Here is a 6,701-nt window from a genome sequence, read left to right on the forward strand (position 1 = left end):
CGTGATGTTGCTGGAATATTGCAAAAAGCGGCGTAAAACTAAACTCAGTCAGTCAGTCAGTCTGATTTACGAATAAGCGCGTTTCTTCACGAGAAAGAGATAAGTCCGGTCACGTGATAATGGCAGTTAGCCCCGTGGCAGGGATGTTATGCGAAGTCATGAATGCGCCGGAGTGTGGACTTTTCATTCACCTCAAAACGAGGATACGTTGTGAGTGAGTGAGTTTAGTTTCTACGCCGCTGTTAACCAATATTAAAGCAACATCACGGCGGTGGACACCAGAAATGGGCTTCACACAATATATCCATGTGGGGAATCGAACCCGGGTCTACTGCGTGACGAGCAAACGCTTTAACCACTAGGCTACCCCACCGTGGAAAAGACAATCCAGTGATCAACATGAGCATCGGGTTCGATTCCCCACATGGGCGCAACGTTGTGAATATGCCTATCCTATTTATGATTGAAAAACGCAGCTCACGTTTACGATTTCGCAGCGATAAATAAAAGCATTTAAGTAATTGCTCCATGTAAAGTTTAATTTGATCTTCAGCAATCAATATCACAATCTCGGAGTAAGAGTTGCATGTATATACCTAATTTGGTTATTTTAAAAAGATAATAAAAGATATCTGAATGAGCATGAAACTGAATTGTTACCATCTGTTACAAAATCGTTACCAGCTCGGCCATGAATGTGTTGCCTGGACTCACAACAACAATAACAACAACAAGATGACGGGGATATTGAGGGACGGCTGTGCCTATTGAACGGCTACAACATCAGCTGTCGATCCTGAATTGATATTCTGATGTTTGACGTCATTAAACACCTTCGAGGGTACATTGATGGCAATGTTTAAGCAGTTATTCTGGGTTTACTGTACGTGAAAATCAACTTTCTATACGGACACGTCATCGATGGGTTAGTAATTCAACATGGCTGCCACTGCGCAGCTTCCGGTAAGTTTGCAGTACTTCGCAATAGGCGTAGGGGTAGCCTAGTGGTTAAAGCATGAGCTCGTCACGCCGAGGACCTCGGTTCGATTCCCCACATGGATACAATGCGTGAAGCCCATTTCTGGTGCCCTACGCCGTGATTGCTGGAATATTGCCAAAATCGGCGTACTAAATTCACTCTCTCACTTATGTTTAAACCAGGGCATCCTCATAAAGGGACAGGTCAGACTTGGTTCCAACAACCTATTTTGGTTGTGAGATCAGACTTTGTGGATTGTTGGGGCATCTGACCTGCTCTTTGATTGCGTGTCATATATGACTTCTAAGCGTTGAAATGATGCACTGACCAGACAAACCCGTGATTGATATAATGAACAACGACTGGCTCTTTGATAGCGCGTTCTTGTACCCCATGGGTCGGTGCTCATAATATCAATCACTGGTTTGTATGGTCAGTATGTCATTGGTTATCATTTAGCCGTCGTATAGATGGATATTACTGCGTGACGTTTGAAAGCAGTCATGACTTCACGGACTGACTTTAAAGGGAAGTTCCCTCAACAATCTGATTCTTCTGAAGATGTCTATTGAAAGTCATTAAAAGCCCGTCTTGTTTGTCTGTTGACTCAGACGTTGTCATGTATATATGTCAGTACCATAGCACGGTAAATATTCACGGAAGTGGCGCATAGAACTATTGTCAATGTGTCCCGGCGGCACGACTAAAGGTATGGAAGTAATACACACCATGATTCATTTGATGGAAAATGTAATACATTGGACCTTCTGAAGTGATTCAAAAACTATTTTATTACACCATCAAACTGTTATTTGGTGGCACTCTCAATGTCACAGCTTAACATGGGCGTGGCCGTTCTGATTGCCAGTGCGCATAACAGGAAGTCATGTTTTGGGTGATGACACAGTTTATGGGTTAATTTATGGATCCAGGACAAATGAAGCTGAACAGTCTTGATAGTGTTCAGGAAATCCAGCTCTCAAGTTTACAGGTTTACATGATGTTTATTAATGTTATTTAACAATAAATTGAAATGACAATTATTGTGATGATTTAAGTTCAAATGAATCCTCAAAAGGTATGGGCACACATATTTTCACAAAGGAACACCTAAATGATCTGCCTCGTGCCCAATGACACCATTAAGAATGCATTTCAAAGTACACTGTACAATGTTGTATGGTGTTGAGCCATTGTTTTATTTTGTAATATTGCAGATAAAGTAAGAGTGTAACCGTTTATCTACTTTCGCTCATGAATAAATCAAAACGTTTAAATATATCTCGTTGGAAAATTTTCCATATTCACAACACCCACTCGTTTTGTAATCTCTATGAATACAGATGCAGTATTTCATTAGGATAACATTTTATACTGTAATGTAAACTGTTATAAAGCAAGAAATATAGAATACATAGACATTTATCCGCGATGCAATCTTTGCAAAACAAACGTTTCCTCTCCTTTTCATCAGTCCACTTCACCCCAAGTCTGCTTGTGTGATGATATTTTTTGTCCGGCGTCCGGCGTAAACGGCTTCTCAGAAAAAACAACAACCCAAACCCACTCAACCAGTGTTACTGCTGAAACGTCACATGCTTGTTCCCACCGATGATGACAGCTGAATTAGTTCAAGAAGGTCGAACCCATTTTCAATATGGCCACCATGACAGACATATTGAACAAGCATTTTATGCAATTTATTCGTCAATATCTGTAAAAAAATGTGAAATGAAATTCGGTAATGTTGGAGATCAAGGTATGGTCCCTTACGATATTTTCAGTTTTGACCTAGTTTTACTGAGTTCTTTATTTCTCTAAAAATTATTCGTTCCAGTGAATATCTCGGAAATTGCGTGACTGATGTAGCTGAACGTTTACATCGGTCTTTCTCCTTATGATGCAGCTGTTAGGTAGCCTAGTGGTGAAAGCGTTGGCTCGTCATGCCGAAGACCCAGGTTCAATTCCCACCAATAGTGTTAACAGTGAAGCAACACCTTACGCACCCACTATCCTTATGATGACCTCATGTTTTGCTCAGACAGATATATTGTACTGATAGTAGCTAGTATTTATGCAGGCACTATCTGAATATCAATGGTACCAAGAGGACTTTCCCGTTACTGTCTATATTTTTATAAGTTGACTAGATATCTGACGGGTGAGCTACAGTGCCGAGCGCCAATTGATATCTTATTTTCTCTGTCAGTTTCCATATCAAAACTGCGAGCCTAATCCTTGAGATAGAAATCCTCTGGGGTTGGGGCTAGCGCTGCTGGGGCCTCTGTCACTGGCTCTCAGGTAGGTCTTGGTGGTCTTGCCGCTGGGGAAGGTGACGTCTATGTTTGCTTTGTTCTTGATGAGGCGGGATCATCACATCACATCATGTGGGAAGCCACCAAAGTCCTGTCCACCACTACAAGTCGAAACATTGATTACACAACAGTGTCGTTTCCTGTTGACTGGGCCCCGTCCTATTGCGCAACTTGGTACAATAACCAGTCCAGTATTTTGAGACCAATTCATGTAACTGGATGCATAATTATTAATCAGTATTACTTGATACATCTAAGCACTTGTATATTGCACCACTACGCTCCTTCTAATCCTTGCAAACACGTCGTGCAGCGGGCTCTGTCGTACAGCGAGCTCTGACAAACGGAAATCGTGGAAATCTCAAAACGAGGCTCGGCCGCTAGAAAAGTTTGGCGGTCTGGTACGGACTTGATATTATATTAATCACATTGTGCGTTTCAGAACTTCACTGAATAAACGCAAAAAAAACATAACAGGTGTAACCAGTGATTCAGATGCATTGTGAATCATTTTACGACCTCATCAAACAGGGGCAGTCGGTGACGTCTTAGTTAAGGTCATGCTGCCTACACCTCGCCATAAAATATAGAAATACGATGTTATTAAATTTTTAAAATAAAATTCATTTGTAAATACCAATTTCTTATGAAACAAGGAATTGGAATTCAGTGCAACCATAGTTGTTTGTGATGTCTATTTTCACTTTCACACGAGAAAATTCGGATCGGCTGAAAAGTAGGTCATTGTCAGCATAGGTTAATGAGACTCATATTTCGGTTTGTACCAGCAACAACACTTCATCACCTATCAACAGTATTCAACTGTTAAGTGTTGCTTTCTATTCAGCGCTAATTAACTGATAAGTGTTGGCGTCCATTTGTTCGTTGCCAATCACACATCAACGCCAGTTAACTGTTGCCTCTATTACATCTTTGTTGTTTCATAACTTTTGTTGTTTTTACATATATAAATATGTTCTCTGCTTCATCACATTCATTCACCTGATGAAGGAGTAAGGATATACTCCGGAACGTTGTGTTCCTCATAATAAAGAAGTTGACACCCATAAAAACTCTCTTCCTGATTTAGTTATTTAGACGTACACAATTCTGAAAGGAGCATAAAAGAATATTAGAGAGATCCAATGTCACTACAGCCTAAGTATGGTGGCATAAGTGTACCCATATTAGAAAAAGTTATTGCAGCTCAGAAACTTTGTCAGATCAAAAGACTATCTGTTAGTAAGTCCAAATGGGCATGTTTCTTTTTATTATCATTTAGTTGAGGCAATATTGTCCAAAATATCCACAACCAGTTTTGGAAAGAAACACTGTCAGTATATGCATCATATTTAAATTGTTGTGATAATATGGAACTATCTGTTACGGATGTATTGAATAAGTCAATCTGGTACAATAATAACATAACAATTAATAATAAGCCAGTATATTTTTCCCATTGGTATGAAAAAGGTATAACATATATTAACGATTTCTTCAATGATACAGGAAATTGGTTTAATTTCCATGAATTTATTCAAAAATATGCTTTGAATACAGACTTTTTAACATTTCAAGGGTTGAAACAATCTATCGCCCAATACCTACAAAGAATTAACTTTAGTCAAATACGAGACATCTCTCAAACACCAATATTACCTTATAATATTTTCTAAAATCAACAGTACTTCAGGTAGTAGATTATTTTATGAAATGTTGCAAAATTCTAAATTTACAAAACTTAAAAGCTATAGCAAATGGGACCTTTATCTTAATAAACACATTGCTGAAACAGAATGGATAAACTATAGTTTGATGGCAAAAAGATGTACACAAAGCAGTGACTTAAGATGGTTTCAGTTTAAGATTTTACATAATATTCTCAGCACTAATTGTTATTTATATAAGATTGGCTATGTTAAGTCAGCAGCATGTGCATTGTGTAAAGATCCAGCTGAAACTATAGCACATGTGCTTTGTAATTGTCAATATGCAATAGATATTTGGACAAAATTTACTGAATGGATTGAAGGATACATCGAAAGTAAAATTCACTTAAGTAAAGAAGATATATTATTTGGATTTAAAGGTAAACATAATAATCCTCTTAATGTGGTGATAATAATAATCAAATATATGTTGTATAAATGTAGTAAGAAAGCAATGAAACCTTATTTTATATGGTTTCAAAAAGAAGTATCAAAATATTATGAAATCTCAAAATTTATTGCCTTTTCTAATTGTAACTATGCAAGTTTTCATTCTTTCTGGTCATCCTTCCATTTACTTTTTCGAAATACTACAACTGACTGACTGTAACTACATGTATTTTGTATATATGTGTACTATATATATACGAGGTAATGTACACATTATGTATTTACATCAACACTACTCACTGTACACTTAAAATACTTGAGTGGGTTAGATTGCTGACTTTGTGTGTTTGCGGTCCAGAATTTAGTATAACCTAGAGACTTAATCCCTTAAAACAACATGCACCGTCAGCCCCCCAACATCAAATGATTTTTACTGTATTAACAAATGCCTACTTCCAGGTAAAACACCTTTAGGTACCTGACTCGAGCGTTCGAATCGCAGATGGCACTCAGCCAAACAAAACTTCTAAAATCTGTACTTTACTAAGAAAGTGTAATTCTAAATATACCAATATTATCCCAAATTTGATCATTTCTAAATGGCATTGGGTATTCATACTTTAATAGATTGTACATGTAAAAAGTGACTTGGCTTTTGAAAAATTATATTTCTTGATAATACTCTGTTTTATTAAGACAAAGTTTTTACGGGATACGAGCCTTGAGGGGAATTTAGCATTTGAACCCACTTTAAAGACCTCATCTGTTGGCTCTGGTCAAACCAGACTGAATAGCTGCAGAGAATGATAAACCTTCACGTATTACGTCTTTAACAAATAATAAGAAGAAGAAGGGTTTATTTTGTATAAAGGCCATACGACCCATCTTTTAACAACAATAATATTTTGGTTACCATTTTCATATACAGGAGCAGAATAAACATGTTCTAAGAACTTGACAAAATTATTTATGATGTTATTGTCGGATGATGTACATATGCTGCGGTGTGAAAAATAATATCCATGCACCGTTTTAACAAATAATATCTTATGTATATACAGCTGATGGTTGAAGCGTAGTTGAACTGAAGGCAGCATCTTCCAGTACACAGAGGACATACATGAGACATAATGGGCACAATACACATAGATCGTGATACGATCAAACCTCCACGTGATTGACATGGCTATGAACACAGCGACATAAAATATACACGTGATCAATAGTCCCCTGACTGAGAAACTCAACAGGCACTTACGTGTATATTACAAAACCCCAAGATAATTCGCTCAGCCTGTAAAGGGTTTC

This window comes from Haliotis rubra, unplaced genomic scaffold, assembly GCF_003918875.1.
Source record: "Haliotis rubra isolate DU_JTF1 unplaced genomic scaffold, ASM391887v1 Scf92, whole genome shotgun sequence".
Classification (NCBI taxonomy): Eukaryota; Metazoa; Mollusca; class Gastropoda; order Lepetellida; family Haliotidae; genus Haliotis; species Haliotis rubra.